This window comes from Rhinoderma darwinii, unplaced genomic scaffold (assembly GCF_050947455.1).
Source record: "Rhinoderma darwinii isolate aRhiDar2 unplaced genomic scaffold, aRhiDar2.hap1 Scaffold_788, whole genome shotgun sequence".
NCBI lineage: Eukaryota > Metazoa > Chordata > Amphibia > Anura > Rhinodermatidae > Rhinoderma > Rhinoderma darwinii.
In genome coordinates this window covers 14,751-28,840 of record NW_027464352.1, presented here as the reverse complement: position 1 = coordinate 28,840, position 14,090 = coordinate 14,751, and the positions used below count along the sequence as shown (strand labels likewise).

Sequence of the window (14,090 nt, the reverse complement as noted above, 5' to 3'; positions counted from 1 at the left end):
TATGGATTAAAACATTTAACGTCAATGGCCATTCTAAGCTGAATGTGCCTGCTCTCGGCAGATCGCAGAAGTTACACAGCTTAAGGCCTCGCTAGTACCAATGTGGGAGACTGTCTGGGAATCCGTGGTGCGGTTGACTTTTTATTATTTCGTTTAGATTTTGTTTCACAATAGATTAAATAGGACTATGGATTAAAACATTTAACGTCAATGGCCATTCTAAGCTGAATGTGCCTGCTCTCGTCAGATCGCAGAAGTTACACAGCTTAAGGCCTCGCTAGTACCAGTGTGGGAGACTGTCTCGGAATCCGTGGTGCTGTTGACTTTTTATTATGTCGTTTAGATTTTGTTTCACAATCGATTAAAAAGGACTATGGATTAAAGCATTTAATGTCAATGGCCATTCTAAGCTGAATGTCCCTGCTCTCGTCAGATCGCAGAAGTTACACAGCTTAAGGCCTCGCTAGTACCAGTGTGGGAGACTGTCTGGGAATCCGTGGTGCTGTTGACTTTTTATTATGTAGTTTAGATTTTGTTTCACAATCGATTAAAAAGGACTATGGATTAAAGCATTTAATGTCAATGGCCATTCTAAGCCGAATGTGCCTGCTCTCGTCAGATCGCAGAAGTTACACAGCTTAAGGCCTCGCTAGTACCAGTGTGGGAGACTGTCTGGGAATCCGTGGTGCGGTTGACTTTTTATTATGTCGTTTAGATTTTGTTTCACAATCGATTAAAAAGGACTATGGATTAAAGCATTTAATGTCAATGGCCATTCTAAGCTGAATGTGCCTGCTCTCGTTAGATCGCAGAAGTTACACAGCTTAACGCCTCGCTAGTACCAGTGTGGGTGACTGTCTGGGAATCCGTGGTGCGGTTGACTTTTTATTATGTCGTTTAGATTTTGTTTCACAATAGATTAAATAGGACTATGGATTAAAGCATTTAATGTCAATGGCCATTCTAAGCTGAATGTGCCTGCTCTCGTCAGATCGCAGAAGTTACACAGCTTAAGGCCTCGCTAGTACCAGTGTGGGAGACTGTCTGGGAATCCGTGGTGCGGTTGACTTTTTATTATGTCGTTTAGATTATGTTTCACAATAGATTAAATAGGACTATGGATTAAAGCATTTAACGTCAATAGCCATTCTAAGCTGAATGTGCCTGCTCTCGTCAGAACGCAGAAGTTACACAGCTTAAGGCCTCGCTAGTACCAGTGTGGGAGACTGTCTGGGAATCCGTGGTGTGGTTGAATTTTTATTATGTCGTTTAGATTTTGTTTCACAATCGATTAAAAAGGACTATGGATTAAAGCCTTTAATGTCAATGGCCATTCTAAGCTGAATGTCCCTCCTCTCGTCAGATCGCAGAAGTTACACAGCTTAAGGCCTCACTAGTACCAGTGTGGGAGACTGTCTGGGAATGCGTGGTGCGGTTGACTTTTTATTATGTCGTTTAGATTTTGTTTCACAATAGATTAAATAGGACTATGGATTAAATCATTTAACGTCAATGGCCATTCTAAGCTGAATGTGCCTGCTCTCGTCAGATCGCAGAAGTTACCCAGCTTAAGGCCTCGCTAGTACCAGTGTGGGAGACTGTCTCGGAATCCGTTGTGCGGTTGAATTTTTATTATGTCGTTTAGATTTTGTTTCACAATCGATTAAAAAGGACTATGGACTAAAGCATTTAATGTCAATGGCCATTCTAAGCTGAATGTGCCTGCTCTCGTTAGATCGCAGAAGTTACACAGCTTAACGCCTCGCTAGTACCAGTGTGGGTGACTGTCTGGGAATCTGTGGTGCGGTTGACTTTTTATTATGTCGTTTAGATTTTGTTTCACAATCGATTAAAAAGGACTATGGATTAAAGCATTTAATGTCAATGGCCATTCTAAGCTGAATGTGCCTGCTCTCGTCAGATCGCAGAAGTTACACAGCTTAAGGCCTCGCTAGTACCAGTGTGGGAGACCGTCTGGGAATCCGTGGTGCGGTTGACTTTTTATTATGTCGTTTAGATTTTGTTTCACAATCGATTAAAAAGGACTATGGATTAAATCATTTAATGTCAATGGCCATTCTAAGCTGAATGTGCCTGCTCTCGTTAGATCGCAGAAGTTACACAGCTTAACGCCTCGCTAGTACCAGTGTGGGTGACTGTCTGGGAATCCGTGGTGCGGTTGACTTTTTATTATGTTGTTTAGATTTTGTTTCACAATAGATTAAATAGGACTATAGATTAAGGCTTTTAATGTCAATGGCCATTCTAAGCTGAATGTGCCTGCTCTCGTCAGATCGCAGAAGTTACACAGCTTAAGGCCTCGCTAGTACCAGTGTGGGAGACTGTCTGGGAATCCGTGGTGCGGTTGAATTTTTATTATGTCATTTAGATTTTGTTTCACAATCGATTAAAAAGGACTATGGATTAAAGCATTTAATGTCAATGGCCATTCTAAGCTGAATGTCCCTGCTCTCGTCAGATCGCAGAAGTTACACAGCTTAAGGCCTCGCTAGTACCAGTGTGGGAGACTGTCTGGGAATCCGTGGTGCGGTTGACTTTTTATTATGTCGTTTAGATTTTGTTTCACAATCGATTAAAAAGGACTATGGATTAAAGCATTTAATGTCAATGGCCATTCTAAGCTGAATGTCTCTGCTCTCGTCAGATCGCAGAAGTTACACAGTTTAAGGCCTCGCTAGTACCAGTGTGGGAGACTGTCTGGGAATCCGTGGTGCGGTTGACTTTTTATTATGTCGTTTAGATTTTGTTTCACAATCGATTAAAAAGGACTATGGATTAAAGCATTTAATGTCAATGGCCATTCTAAGCTGAATGTGCATGCTCTCGTTAGATCGCAGAAGTTAAATAGCTTAACGCCTCGCTAGTACCAGTGTGGGAGACTGTCTGGGAATCCGTGGTGCGGTTGACTTTTTATTATTTCGTTTAGATTTTGTTTCACAATAGATTAAATAGGACTATGGATTAAAACATTTAACGTCAATGGCCATTCTAAGCTGAATGTGCCTGCTCTCGTCAGATCGCAGAAGTTACACAGCTTAAGGCCTCGCTAGTACCAGTGTGGGAGACTGTCTGGGAATCCGTGGTGCGGTTGACTTTTTCATTATGTCGTTTAGATTTTGTTTCACAATCGATTAAAAAGGACTATGGATTAAAGCATTTAAAGTCAATGGCCATTCTAAGCTGAATGTCCCTGCTCTCGTCAGAGCGCAGAAGTTACACAGCTTAAGTCCTCGCTGGTACCAGTGTGGGAGACTGTCTGGGAATGCGTGGTGCGGTTGACTTTTTATTATGTTGTTTAGATTTTGTTTCACAATAGATTAAATAGGACTATGGATTAAGGCTTTTAATGTCAATGGCCATTCTAAGCTGAATGTGCCTGCTCTCGTTAGATCGCAGAAGTTACCCAGCTTAACGCCTCGCTAGTACCAGTGTGGGTGACTGTCTGGGAATCCGTGGTGCGGTTGACTTTTTATTATGTCGTTTAGATTTTGTTTGACAATAGATTAAATAGGACTATGGATTAAAGCATTTAACGTCAATGGCCATTCTAAGCTGAATGTGCCTGCTCTTGTCAGATCGCAGAAGTTACACAGCTTAAGGCCTCGCTAGAACCAGTGTGGGAGACTGTCTGGGAATCCGTGGAGCGGTTGAATTTTTATTATGTCGTTTAGATTTTGTTTCACAATTGATTAAAAAGGACTATGGATTAAAGCATTTAATGTCAATGGCCATTCTAAGCTGAATGTCCCTGCTCTCGTCAGATCGCAGAAGTTACACAGCTTAAGGCCTCGCTAGTACCAGTGTGGGAGACTGTCTGGGAATCCGTGGTGCGGTTGACTTTTATTATGTCGTTTAGATTTTGTTTCACAATCGATTAAAAAGGACTATGGATTAAAGCATTTAATTTCGATGGCCATTCTAAGCTGAATGTGCCTGCTCTCGTCAGATCGCAGAAGTTACACAGCTTAAGGCCTCGCTAGTACCAGTGTGGGAGACTGTCTGGGAATCCGTGGTGCAGTTGACTTTTTATTATGTCGTTTAGATTTTGTTTCACAATAGATTAAATAGGACTATGGATTAAAGCATTTAACGTCAATGGCCATTCTAAGCTGAATGTGCCTGCTCTCGTCAGATCGCAGAAGTTACACAGCTTAAGGCCTCGCTAGTACCAGTGTGGGAGACTGTCTGGGAATCCGTGGTGCGGTTGCCTTTTTATTATGTCGTTTAGATTTTGTTTCACAATCGATTAAAAAGGACTATGGATTAAAGCATTTAATGTCAATGGCCATTCTAAGCTGAATGTCCCTGCTCTCGTCAGATCGCAGAAGTTACACAGCTTAAGGCCTCGCTAGTACCAGTGTGGGAGACTGTCTGGGAATCCGTGGTGCGGTTGCCTTTTTATTATGTCGTTTAGATTTTGTTTCACAATCGATTAAAAAGTACTATGGATTAAAGCATTTAATGTCAATGGCCATTCTAAGCTGAATGTGCCTGCTCTCGTCAGATCGCAGAAGTTACACAGCTTAAGGCCTCGCTAGTACCAGTGTGGGAGACTGTCTGGGAATCCGTGTTGCGGTTGACTTTTTATTATGTCGTTTAGATTTTGTTTCACAATAGATTAAATAGGACTATGGATTAAAGCATTTAACGTCAATGGCCATTCTAAGCTGAATGTGCATGCTTTGGTCAGAACGCAGAAGTTACACAGCTTAAGGCCTCGCTAGTACCAGTGTGGGAGACTGTTTGGGAATCCGTGGTGCGGTTGACTTTTTATTATGTCGTTTAGATTTTGTTTCACAATAGATTAAATAGGACTATGGATTAAAGCATTTAATGTCAATGGCCATTCTAAGCTGAATGTGCCTGCTCTCGTCAGATCGCAGAAGTTACACAGCTTAAGGCATCGCTAGTACCAGTGTGGGAGACTGTTTGGGAATCCGTGGTGCGGTTGACTTTTTATTATGTCGTTTAGATTTTGTTTCACAATAGATTAAATAGGACTATGGATTAAAGCATTTAACGTCAATGGCAATTCTAAGCTGAATGTGCCTGCTCTCGTCAGATCGCAGAAGTTACACAGCTTAAGGCCTCGCTAGTACCAGTGTGGGAGACTGTCTGGGAATCCGTGGTGCGGTTGAATTTTTATTATGTCGTTTAGATTTTGTTTCACAATCGATTAAAAAGGACTATGGATTAAAGCATTTAATGTAAATGGCCATTCTAAGTGGAATGTCCCTGCTCTCGTCAGATCGCAGAAATTACACAGCTTAAGGCCTCGCTAGTACCAGTGTGGGAGACTGTCTGGGAATCCGTGGTGCGGTTGACTTTTTATTATGTCGTTTAGATTTTGTTTCACAATCGATTAAAAAGGACTATGGATTAAAGCATTTAATGTCAATGGCCATTCTAAGCTGAATGTGCCTGCTCTCGTCAGATCGCAGAAGTTACACAGCTTAAGGCATCGCTAGTACCAGTGTGGGAGACTGTCTGGGAATCCGTGGTGCGGTTGACTTATTATTATGTCGTTTAGATTTTGTTTCACAATCGATTAAAAAGGACTATGGATTAAAGCATTTAACCCCTTAGTGACCACTAATACGCCTTTTAACGTCATTCACTACTGGGCTTTAGGCTAGGCTGACGCCTTTTCACGTCAGCCTAGTCTAAGTCCTGCACGGGTCTCCCGTGCAGGCTGGTGCGGGGGCTCTGCTGTCTGATGACAGCTGAGCTCCTGCTCCAACGCCCGCGATCGAAGTTTACTTCGATCGCGGCCGTTTAACCCGTTAAATGCCGCCGTCAATAGCGACCGCGGCATTTAACTTTGTTTACAGAGGGAGTGCGCTCCCTCTCTCACTCATCGGCGGCCCGCGAATGCAATCGCGGGTCTCCGATGCGGTGTCATGGCAGCCGGGGGACTGATAAAAGCCCCCAGGTCTGCCCTGGACATATGCCTGTTAGGACGCGCCGGAGGCACGTCCTAACAGTTTGCCTGTCAGATTTACACTGACAGGCAATAATGCTCTGGTATACGAAGTATACCAGAGCATTATAGCAGCGATCGGAATATCGCACAGTAAAGTCCCCTAGTGGGACTAATAAAATCAGTCATCAAAGTGAAATAAATATTATTAATAAAAAGTACAGTAAAAAAATAAATAAAACCATTTTTTTCCATAAAAAGTGGTTTTATTTAGTAAAAGTGTAAAAAAAAAAAAAAAAGTACACATATGTGGTATCGCCGCGACCGTAATGACTCCATTAATAAAGTTAATATGTAATTTAAACCACAAAGTGAACACCGTAAAAACAAAACGCCAAAAACTATGGCGAAATTGCAATTTTTTTCCATTGCCCCCCAAAAAAGTCATAATAAAAATGAATCAATAAGTCCCATGTACCCCAAAACAGTACCATTCAAAACTACGTCTTGTCCCGCAGAAAACAAGCCCAAAAAATCACTACATTGATGGAAAAATAAAAAAATTACGGCTCTTGGAAAGCGATGATGCAAAAACAAATAATTTTAGTTCAAAAGTGTTTTTATTGTGCAAAAGTCGTAAAACATAAAAAAACCTCCACATATGTGGTATCGCCGTGATCGTACCGACCCATAGAATAAAGGTAACATGTTAATTACGTCGCACAGTGAACGGCGTCAATTTAAAAACGCATAGAACAATGGCGGAATTTCAGGTTTTTTTTATAATCCCCCCCAAAAAGGTTAATAAAAGTTAATATAAAAATTATATGTACCCAAAAATGGTGCCATTAAAAAGCACAACTAATCCCGCAAAAAACAAGTCCTCATACAGCTATGTAGACGAAAAAATAAAAACGTTATAGCTCTTTGAATGCGACTATAGAAAAACGAATAAAATAGCTTGGTCATTAAGGCCTAAAATGGGCTGGTCACTAAGGGGTTAATGTCAATGGCCATTCTAAGCTGAATGTCCATGCTCTCGTCAGATCGCAGAAGTTACACAGCTTAAGGCCTCGCTAGTACCAGTGTGGGAGACTGTCTGGGAATCCGTGGTGCGGTTGACTTTTTATTATGTCGTTTAGATTTTGTTTCACAATCGATTAAAAAGGACTATGGATTAAAGCATTTAATGTCAATGGCCATTCTAAGCTGAATGTGCCTGCTCTCGTTAGATCGCAGAAGTTACACAGCTTAACGCCTCGCTAGTACCAGTGTGGGAGACTGTCTGGGAATCCGTGGTGCGGTTGACTTTTTATTATGTCGTTTAGATTTTGTTTCACAATCGATTAAAAAGGACTATGGATTAAAGCATTTAATGTCAATGGCCATTCTAAGCTGAATGTGCCTGCTCTCGTTAGATCGCAGAAATTACACAGCTTAACGCCTCGCTAGTACCAGTGTGGGAGACTGTCTGGGAATCCGTGGTGTGGTTGGCTTTTTATTATGTCGTTTAGATTTTGTTTCACAATAGATTAAATAGGACTATGGATTAAAGCATTTAACGTCAATGGCCATTCTAAGCTGAATGTGCCTGCTCTCGTCAGATCGCAGTAGTTACACAGCTTTAGGCCTCGCTAGTACCAGTGTGGGAGACTGTCTGGGAATCCTTGGTGCGGTTGAATTTTTATTATGTTGTTTCGATTTTGTTTCACAATAGATTAAATAGGACTATGGATTAAGGCTTTTAATGTCAATGGCCATTCTAAGCTGAATGTGCCTGCTCTCGTCAGATCGCAGAAGTTACACAGCTTAAGGCCTCGCTAGTACCAGTGTGGGAGACTGTCTGGGAATCCGTGGTGCGGTTGACTTTTTATTATGTTGTTTAGATTTTGTTTCACAATAGATTAAATAGGACTATGGATTAAGGCTTTTAATGTCAATGGCCATTCTAAGCTGAATGTGCCTGCTCTCGTCAGATCGCAGAAGTTACACAGCTTAAGACCTCGCTAGTACCAGTGTGGGAGACTGTCTGGGAATCCGTGGTGCGGTTGAATTTTTATTATGTCGTTTAGATTTTGTTTCACAATAGATTAAATAGGACTATGGATTAAAGCATTTAACGTCAATGGCCATTCTAAGCTGAATGTGCCTGCTCTCGTCAGATCGCTAGAAGTTACACAGCTTAAGCCCTCGCTAGTACCAGTGTGGGAGACTGTCTGGGAATCCGTGGTGCGGTTGACTTTTTATTATGTCGTTTAGATTTTGTTTCACAATCGATTAAAAAGGACTATGGATTAAAGCATTTAATGTCAATGGCCATTCTAAGCTGAATGTGCCTGCTCTCGTCAGATCGCAGAAGTTTCACAGCTTAAGGCCCTGCTAGTACCAGTGTGGGAGACTGTCTGGGAATCCGTGGTGTGGTTGCCTTTTTATTATGTCGTTTAGATTTTGTTTCACAATAGATTAAATAGGACTATGGATTAAAACATTTAACGTCAATGGCCATTCTAAGCTGAATGTGCCTTCTCTCGTCAGAACGCAGAAGTTACATAGCTTAAGGCCTCGCTAGTACCAGTGTGGGAGACTGTCTGGGAATCCGTGGTGCGGTTGACTTTTTATTATGTTGTTTAGATTTTGTTTCACAATAGATTAAATAGGACTATGGATTAAGGCTTTTAACGTCAATGGCCATTCTAAGCTGAATGTGCCTGCTCTCGTCAGATCGCAGAAGTTACACAGCTTAAGGCCTCGCTAGTACCAGTGTGGGAGACTGTCTGGGAATCCGTGGTGCGGTTGACTTTTTATTATGTTGTTTAGCTTTTGTTTCACAATCGATTAAAAAGGACTATGGATTAAAGCATTTAACGTCAATGGCCATTCTAAGCTGAATGTGCCTGCTCTCGTCAGATCGCAGAAGTTACACAGCTTAAGGCCTCGCTAGTACCAGTGTGGGGGACTGTCTGGGAATCCGTGGTGCGGTTGACTTTTTATTATGTTGTTTAGCTTTTGTTTCACAATCGATTAAAAAGGACTATGGATTAAAGCATTTAATGTCAATGGCCATTCTAAGCTGAATGTGCCTGCTCTCGTCAGATCGCAGAAGTTACACAGCTTAAGACCTCGCTAGTACCAGTGTGGGAGACTGTCTGGGAATCCGTGGTGCGGTTGACTTTTTATTATGTCGTTTAGATTTTGTTTGACAATCGATTAAAAAGGACTATGGATTAAAGCATTTAATGTCAATGGCCATTCTAAGCTGAATGTCCCTGCTCTCGTCAGATCGCAGAAGTTACACAGCTTAAGGCCTCGCTAGTACCAGTGTGGGAGACTGTCTGGGAATCCATGGTGCGGTGGACTTTTTATTATGTCGTTTAGATTTTGTTTCACAATCGATTAAAAAGGACTATGGATTAAAGTCTTTAATGTCAATGGCCATTCTAAGCTGAATGTGCCTGCTCTCGTCAGATCGCAGAAGTTGCACAGCTTAAGGCCTCGCTAGTACCAGTGTGGGAGACTGTCTGGGAATCCGTGGTGCGGTTGACTTTTTATTATGTCGTTTAGATTTTGTTTCACAATAGATTAAATAGGACTATGGATTAAAGCATTTAACGTCAATGGCCATTCTAAGCTGAATGTGCCTGCTCTCGTCAGATCGCAGAAGTTACACAGCTTAAGGCCTCGCTAGTACCAGTTTGGGAGACTGTCTGGGAATCCGTGGTGCGGTTGACTTTTTATTATGTTGTTTAGATTTTGTTTCACAATAGATTAAATAGGACTATGGATTAAGGCTTTTAATGTCAATGGCCATTCTAAGCTGAATGTGCCTGCTCTCGTCAGATCGCAGAAGTTACACAGCTTAAGGCCTCGCTAGTACCAGTATGGGAGACTGTCTGGGAATCCGTGGTGCGGTTGAATTTTTATTATGTCGTTTAGATTTTGTTTCACAATAGATTAAATAGGACTATGGATTAAAGCATTTAACGTCAATGGCCATTCTAAGCTGAATGTGCCTTCTCTCGTCAGAACGCAGAAGTTACACAGCTTAAGGCCTCGCTAGTACCAGTGTGGGAGACTGTCTGGGAATCCGTGGTGCGGTTGAATTTTTATTATGTCGTTTAGATTTTGTTTCACAATCGATTAAAAAGGATTATGGATTAAAGCATTTGATGTCAATGGCCATTCTAAGCTGAATGTCCCTGCTCTCGTCAGATCGCAGAAGTTACACAGCTTAAGCCCTCGCTAGTACCAGTGTGGGAGACTGTCTGGGCATCCGTGGTGCGGTTGACTTTTTATTATGTTGTTTAGATTTTGTTTCACAATAGATTAAATAGGACTATGGATTAAGGCTTTTAATGTCAATGGCCATTCTAAGCTGAATGTGCCTGCCCTCGTCAGATCGCAGAAGTTACACAGCTTAAGGCCTCGCTAGTACCAGTGTGGGAGACTGTCTGGGAATCCGTGGTGCGGTTGACTTTTTATTATGTCGTTTAGATTTTGTTTCACAATCGATTAAAAAGGACTATGGATTAAAGCATTTAATGTCAATGGCCATTCCAAGCTGAATGTGCCTGCTCTCGTCAGATCGCAGAAGTTACACAGCTTAAGGCCTCGCTAGTACCAGTGTGGGAGACTGTCTGGGAATCCGTGGTGCGGTTGACTTTTTATTATGTTGTTTAGATTTTGTTTCACAATAGATTAAATAGGACTATGGATTAAAGCATCTAATGTCAATGGCCATTCTAAGCTGAATGTCCCTCCTCTCGTCAGATCGCAGAAGTTACACAGCTTAAGGCCTCGCTAGTACCAGTTTGGGAGACTGTCTGGGAATCCGTGGTGCGGTTGACTTTTTATTATGTTGTTTAGATTTTGTTTCACAATAGATTAAATAGGACTATGGATTAAGGCTTTTAATGTCAATGGCCATTCTAAGCTGAATGTGCCTGCTCTCGTCAGATCGCAGAAGTTACACAGCTTAAGGCCTCGCTAGTACCAGTGTGGGAGACTGTCTGGGAATCCGTGGTGCGGTTGACTTTTTATTATGTTGTTTAGATTTTGTTTCACAATAGATTAAATAGGACTATGGATTAAAGCATTTAATGTCAATGGCCATTCTAAGCTGAATGTCCCTCCTCTCGTCAGATCGCAGAAGTTACACAGCTTAAGGCCTCGCTAGTACCAGTGTGGGAGACTGTCTGGGAATCCGTGGTGCGGTTGAATTTTTATTATGTCGTTTAGATTTTGTTTCACAATCGATTAAAAAGGACTATGGATTAAAGCATTTAATGTCAATGGCCATTCTAAGCTGAATGTCCCTGCTCTCGTCAGATCGCAGAAGTTACACAGCTTAAAGGCATGGTGTCGCCCCAAAAACATGTTTTTTTTTTAAAATTTAAACATTTAGTGTGTGGGTGATAAAACATTGTTCAAATTTTTTTTATTTTTTTCGCGAGTCAGGAAATATTATAAATTTTTTCAAATTTATAATACTACCCATTTTTGGCCACTAGATGGAGCTGTTTGGAGCTAGTTCCCAAAATTGCAGCATTGCAACATTGGGTTAAAAGCTATCGCTCTAGTGAGCGCTCAGCATCCCCCCCTCCTTTATCCTGGCTAGTGCCGGGATAAACGAGGGGTTTGAAAGGTTTAACCTCCTACACTGTGTGTCGCCATTTTTTGAGGTAACCCACAGTGTAGTAGGTTTACATGCAGTAGTAAACACACACAAACACTAACATACATTGAAATCGCTTACCTGCTCCTGCCGCCGCGGCCCGTCCGCTCCCTTTGCTGCCGCTGTCCCATGTGCACTTGTCCGGAAGCCGCGACCGGAAGTAGTAATATTACTGTCCGGCCGCGACTTCCGGTCCACAGGAAAATGGCGCCGGACGGCGCCAATTTCGAATAGGACTGTGTGGGAGCGGCGCATGCGCAGTTCCCACACAGACGCCGTACACGGCAGTCAATGGGACGGGAGCCGTTCGCAGTCCCTATGGGACTGTGGCTGCCGTATTCCATGTCTGTGTGTGTCGTTAATCGACACACACAGAAATGGAACAAAAAATGGCAGCCCCCATAGGGAAGAAAAAGTGTGAAAAAAAGAAACAGTAAAACACAAACACACAAATGAAAATAAACGTTTATATTAAGGCACTAACATCTTTAACATATAAATAAAATATTTGTGATGACACTGTTCCTTTAAGCCCTCGCTAGTACCAGTGTGGGAGACTGTCTGGGAATCCGTGGTGCGGTTGACTTTTTATTATGTTGTTTAGATTTTGTTTCACAATAGATTAAATAGGACTATGGATTAAAGCTTTTAATGTCAATGGCCATTCTAAGCTGAATGTGCCTGCTCTCGTCAGATCGCAGAAGTTACACAGCTTAAGGCCTCGCTAGTACCAGTGTGGGAGACTGTCTGGGAATCCGTGGTGCTGTTGACTTTTTATTATGTAGTTTAGATTTTGTTTCACAATAGATTAAATAGGACTATGGATTAAAGGATTTAATGTCAATGGCCATTCTAAGCTGAATGTGCCTGCTCTCGTCAGATCGCAGAAGTTACACAGCTTAAGTCCTCGCTAGTACCAGTGTGGGAGACTGTCTGGGAATCCGTGGTGCGGTTGAATTTTTATTATGTCGTTTAGATTTTGTTTCACAATCGATTAAAAAGGACTATGGATTAAAGCATTTAATGTCAATGGCCATTCTAAGCTGAATGTGCCTCCTCTCGTCAGATCGCAGAAGTTACACAGCTTAAGGCCTCGCTAGTACCAGTGTGGGAGACTGTCTGGGAATCCGTGGTGCGGTTGACTTTTTATTATGTCGTTTAGATTTTGTTTCACAATCGATTAAAAAGTACTATGGATTAAAGGATTTAATGTCAATGGCCATTCTAAGCTGAATGTGCCTGCTCTCGTCAGATCGCAGAAGTTACACAGCTTAAGGCCTCGCTAGTACCAGTGTGGGAGACTGTCTGGGAATCCGTGGTGCGGTTGACTTTTTATTATGTCGTTTAGATTTTGTTTCACAATAGATTAAATAGGACTATGGATTAAAGCTTTTAACGTCAATGGCCATTCTAAGCTGAATGTCCCTGCTCTCGTTAGATCGCAGAAGTTACACAGCTTAACGCCTCGCTAGTACCAGTGTGGGAGACTGTCTGGGAATCCGTAGTGCGGTTGACTTTTTATTATGTCGTTTAGATTTTGTTTCACAATAGATTAAATAGGACTATGGATTAAAGCATTTAACGTCAATGGCCATTCTAAGCTGAATGTGCCTGCTCTCGTCAGATCGCAGAAGTTACACAGCTTAAGGCCTCGCTAGTACCAGTGTGGGAGACTGTCTGGGAATCCGTGGTGCGGTTGACTTTTTATTATGTCGTTTAGATTTTGTTTCACAATCGATTAAAAAGGACTATGGATTAAAGGCTTTAATGTCAATGGCCATTCTAAGCTGAATGTCCCTGCTCTCGTCAGATCGCAAAAGTTACACAGCTTAAGGCCTCCTTAGTACCAGTGTGGGAGACTGTCTGGGAATCCGTGGTGAGGTTGACTTTTTATTATGTTGTTTAGATTTTGTTTCACAATAGATTAAATAGGACTATGGATTAAGGCTTTTAATGTCAAAGGCCATTCTAAGCTGAATGTGCCTGCTCTCGTCAGATCGCAGAAGTTACACAGCTTAAGGCCTCGCTAGTACCAGTGTGGGAGACTGTCTGGGAATCCGTGGTGCGTTTGACTTTTTATTATGTCGTTTAGATTTTGTTTCACAATCGATTAAAAAGGACTATGGATTAAAGCATTTAATGTCAATGGCCATTCTAAGCTGAATGTGCCTGCTCTCGTTAGATCGCAGAAGTTACACAGCTTAACGCCTCGCTAGTACCAGTGTGGGAGACTGTCTGGGAATCCGTGGTGCGGTTGACTTTTTATTATGTCGTTTAGATTTTGTTTCACAATAGATTAAATAGGACTATGGATTAAAGCATATAACGTCAATGGCCATTCTAAGCTGAATGTGCCTGCTCTCGTCAGATCGCAGAAGTTACACAGCTTAAGGCCTCGCTAGTACCAGTGTGGGAGACTGTCTGGGAATCCGTGGTGCGGTTGAATTTTTATTATGTCGTTTAGATTTTGTTTCACAA

At 41.9% G+C, this 14,090-nt stretch overlaps 55 pseudogenes; all 55 read left to right on the top strand.

Moving 5' to 3' along the window:
* Positions 1 to 20: 20 nt before the first annotated feature.
* On the top strand, positions 21 to 139 carry LOC142731239 (5S ribosomal RNA; annotated as a pseudogene).
* A 67-nt stretch (positions 140 to 206) lies between these two features.
* Positions 207 to 325, top strand: LOC142731128 (5S ribosomal RNA; annotated as a pseudogene).
* Positions 326 to 392: 67 nt separating this feature from the next.
* LOC142731055 (5S ribosomal RNA) lies at positions 393 to 511 on the top strand (annotated as a pseudogene).
* Positions 512 to 578: 67 nt separating this feature from the next.
* Positions 579 to 697, top strand: LOC142731134 (5S ribosomal RNA; annotated as a pseudogene).
* A 67-nt stretch (positions 698 to 764) lies between these two features.
* LOC142731281 (5S ribosomal RNA) lies at positions 765 to 883 on the top strand (annotated as a pseudogene).
* A 67-nt stretch (positions 884 to 950) lies between these two features.
* Positions 951 to 1,069, top strand: LOC142731349 (5S ribosomal RNA; annotated as a pseudogene).
* A 67-nt stretch (positions 1,070 to 1,136) lies between these two features.
* LOC142731215 (5S ribosomal RNA) lies at positions 1,137 to 1,255 on the top strand (annotated as a pseudogene).
* A 67-nt stretch (positions 1,256 to 1,322) lies between these two features.
* On the top strand, positions 1,323 to 1,441 carry LOC142731418 (5S ribosomal RNA; annotated as a pseudogene).
* A 253-nt stretch (positions 1,442 to 1,694) lies between these two features.
* On the top strand, positions 1,695 to 1,813 carry LOC142731346 (5S ribosomal RNA; annotated as a pseudogene).
* A 67-nt stretch (positions 1,814 to 1,880) lies between these two features.
* Positions 1,881 to 1,999, top strand: LOC142731445 (5S ribosomal RNA; annotated as a pseudogene).
* Positions 2,000 to 2,066: 67 nt separating this feature from the next.
* Positions 2,067 to 2,185, top strand: LOC142731280 (5S ribosomal RNA; annotated as a pseudogene).
* A 67-nt stretch (positions 2,186 to 2,252) lies between these two features.
* LOC142731159 (5S ribosomal RNA) lies at positions 2,253 to 2,371 on the top strand (annotated as a pseudogene).
* A 67-nt stretch (positions 2,372 to 2,438) lies between these two features.
* On the top strand, positions 2,439 to 2,557 carry LOC142731058 (5S ribosomal RNA; annotated as a pseudogene).
* A 67-nt stretch (positions 2,558 to 2,624) lies between these two features.
* Positions 2,625 to 2,743, top strand: LOC142731271 (5S ribosomal RNA; annotated as a pseudogene).
* A 67-nt stretch (positions 2,744 to 2,810) lies between these two features.
* Positions 2,811 to 2,929, top strand: LOC142731381 (5S ribosomal RNA; annotated as a pseudogene).
* A 67-nt stretch (positions 2,930 to 2,996) lies between these two features.
* LOC142731337 (5S ribosomal RNA) lies at positions 2,997 to 3,115 on the top strand (annotated as a pseudogene).
* Positions 3,116 to 3,183: 68 nt separating this feature from the next.
* Positions 3,184 to 3,302, top strand: LOC142731426 (5S ribosomal RNA; annotated as a pseudogene).
* A 67-nt stretch (positions 3,303 to 3,369) lies between these two features.
* On the top strand, positions 3,370 to 3,488 carry LOC142731350 (5S ribosomal RNA; annotated as a pseudogene).
* A 253-nt stretch (positions 3,489 to 3,741) lies between these two features.
* Positions 3,742 to 3,860, top strand: LOC142731057 (5S ribosomal RNA; annotated as a pseudogene).
* A 66-nt stretch (positions 3,861 to 3,926) lies between these two features.
* Positions 3,927 to 4,045, top strand: LOC142731189 (5S ribosomal RNA; annotated as a pseudogene).
* Positions 4,046 to 4,112: 67 nt separating this feature from the next.
* On the top strand, positions 4,113 to 4,231 carry LOC142731121 (5S ribosomal RNA; annotated as a pseudogene).
* A 67-nt stretch (positions 4,232 to 4,298) lies between these two features.
* Positions 4,299 to 4,417, top strand: LOC142731168 (5S ribosomal RNA; annotated as a pseudogene).
* A 67-nt stretch (positions 4,418 to 4,484) lies between these two features.
* LOC142731246 (5S ribosomal RNA) lies at positions 4,485 to 4,603 on the top strand (annotated as a pseudogene).
* A 253-nt stretch (positions 4,604 to 4,856) lies between these two features.
* LOC142731231 (5S ribosomal RNA) lies at positions 4,857 to 4,975 on the top strand (annotated as a pseudogene).
* Positions 4,976 to 5,042: 67 nt separating this feature from the next.
* On the top strand, positions 5,043 to 5,161 carry LOC142731243 (5S ribosomal RNA; annotated as a pseudogene).
* A 67-nt stretch (positions 5,162 to 5,228) lies between these two features.
* Positions 5,229 to 5,347, top strand: LOC142731405 (5S ribosomal RNA; annotated as a pseudogene).
* A 67-nt stretch (positions 5,348 to 5,414) lies between these two features.
* Positions 5,415 to 5,533, top strand: LOC142731204 (5S ribosomal RNA; annotated as a pseudogene).
* Positions 5,534 to 6,946: 1,413 nt separating this feature from the next.
* Positions 6,947 to 7,065, top strand: LOC142731230 (5S ribosomal RNA; annotated as a pseudogene).
* A 67-nt stretch (positions 7,066 to 7,132) lies between these two features.
* On the top strand, positions 7,133 to 7,251 carry LOC142731323 (5S ribosomal RNA; annotated as a pseudogene).
* Positions 7,252 to 7,318: 67 nt separating this feature from the next.
* On the top strand, positions 7,319 to 7,437 carry LOC142731422 (5S ribosomal RNA; annotated as a pseudogene).
* A 67-nt stretch (positions 7,438 to 7,504) lies between these two features.
* On the top strand, positions 7,505 to 7,623 carry LOC142731387 (5S ribosomal RNA; annotated as a pseudogene).
* A 67-nt stretch (positions 7,624 to 7,690) lies between these two features.
* LOC142731325 (5S ribosomal RNA) lies at positions 7,691 to 7,809 on the top strand (annotated as a pseudogene).
* Positions 7,810 to 7,876: 67 nt separating this feature from the next.
* Positions 7,877 to 7,995, top strand: LOC142731245 (5S ribosomal RNA; annotated as a pseudogene).
* Positions 7,996 to 8,435: 440 nt separating this feature from the next.
* On the top strand, positions 8,436 to 8,554 carry LOC142731344 (5S ribosomal RNA; annotated as a pseudogene).
* A 67-nt stretch (positions 8,555 to 8,621) lies between these two features.
* On the top strand, positions 8,622 to 8,740 carry LOC142731313 (5S ribosomal RNA; annotated as a pseudogene).
* Positions 8,741 to 8,807: 67 nt separating this feature from the next.
* LOC142731033 (5S ribosomal RNA) lies at positions 8,808 to 8,926 on the top strand (annotated as a pseudogene).
* A 67-nt stretch (positions 8,927 to 8,993) lies between these two features.
* On the top strand, positions 8,994 to 9,112 carry LOC142731111 (5S ribosomal RNA; annotated as a pseudogene).
* Positions 9,113 to 9,179: 67 nt separating this feature from the next.
* On the top strand, positions 9,180 to 9,298 carry LOC142731360 (5S ribosomal RNA; annotated as a pseudogene).
* Positions 9,299 to 9,365: 67 nt separating this feature from the next.
* LOC142731216 (5S ribosomal RNA) lies at positions 9,366 to 9,484 on the top strand (annotated as a pseudogene).
* A 67-nt stretch (positions 9,485 to 9,551) lies between these two features.
* LOC142731040 (5S ribosomal RNA) lies at positions 9,552 to 9,670 on the top strand (annotated as a pseudogene).
* Positions 9,671 to 9,737: 67 nt separating this feature from the next.
* Positions 9,738 to 9,856, top strand: LOC142731126 (5S ribosomal RNA; annotated as a pseudogene).
* A 67-nt stretch (positions 9,857 to 9,923) lies between these two features.
* LOC142731375 (5S ribosomal RNA) lies at positions 9,924 to 10,042 on the top strand (annotated as a pseudogene).
* A 67-nt stretch (positions 10,043 to 10,109) lies between these two features.
* On the top strand, positions 10,110 to 10,228 carry LOC142731424 (5S ribosomal RNA; annotated as a pseudogene).
* Positions 10,229 to 10,295: 67 nt separating this feature from the next.
* Positions 10,296 to 10,414, top strand: LOC142731172 (5S ribosomal RNA; annotated as a pseudogene).
* Positions 10,415 to 10,481: 67 nt separating this feature from the next.
* On the top strand, positions 10,482 to 10,600 carry LOC142731127 (5S ribosomal RNA; annotated as a pseudogene).
* Positions 10,601 to 10,667: 67 nt separating this feature from the next.
* LOC142731389 (5S ribosomal RNA) lies at positions 10,668 to 10,786 on the top strand (annotated as a pseudogene).
* A 67-nt stretch (positions 10,787 to 10,853) lies between these two features.
* On the top strand, positions 10,854 to 10,972 carry LOC142731301 (5S ribosomal RNA; annotated as a pseudogene).
* Positions 10,973 to 12,265: 1,293 nt separating this feature from the next.
* Positions 12,266 to 12,384, top strand: LOC142731024 (5S ribosomal RNA; annotated as a pseudogene).
* A 67-nt stretch (positions 12,385 to 12,451) lies between these two features.
* LOC142731327 (5S ribosomal RNA) lies at positions 12,452 to 12,570 on the top strand (annotated as a pseudogene).
* A 67-nt stretch (positions 12,571 to 12,637) lies between these two features.
* On the top strand, positions 12,638 to 12,756 carry LOC142731320 (5S ribosomal RNA; annotated as a pseudogene).
* Positions 12,757 to 12,823: 67 nt separating this feature from the next.
* Positions 12,824 to 12,942, top strand: LOC142731289 (5S ribosomal RNA; annotated as a pseudogene).
* Positions 12,943 to 13,195: 253 nt separating this feature from the next.
* On the top strand, positions 13,196 to 13,314 carry LOC142731277 (5S ribosomal RNA; annotated as a pseudogene).
* A 253-nt stretch (positions 13,315 to 13,567) lies between these two features.
* Positions 13,568 to 13,686, top strand: LOC142731036 (5S ribosomal RNA; annotated as a pseudogene).
* A 67-nt stretch (positions 13,687 to 13,753) lies between these two features.
* LOC142731322 (5S ribosomal RNA) lies at positions 13,754 to 13,872 on the top strand (annotated as a pseudogene).
* A 67-nt stretch (positions 13,873 to 13,939) lies between these two features.
* LOC142731158 (5S ribosomal RNA) lies at positions 13,940 to 14,058 on the top strand (annotated as a pseudogene).
* The last annotated feature ends 32 nt before the right edge of the window (positions 14,059 to 14,090 follow it).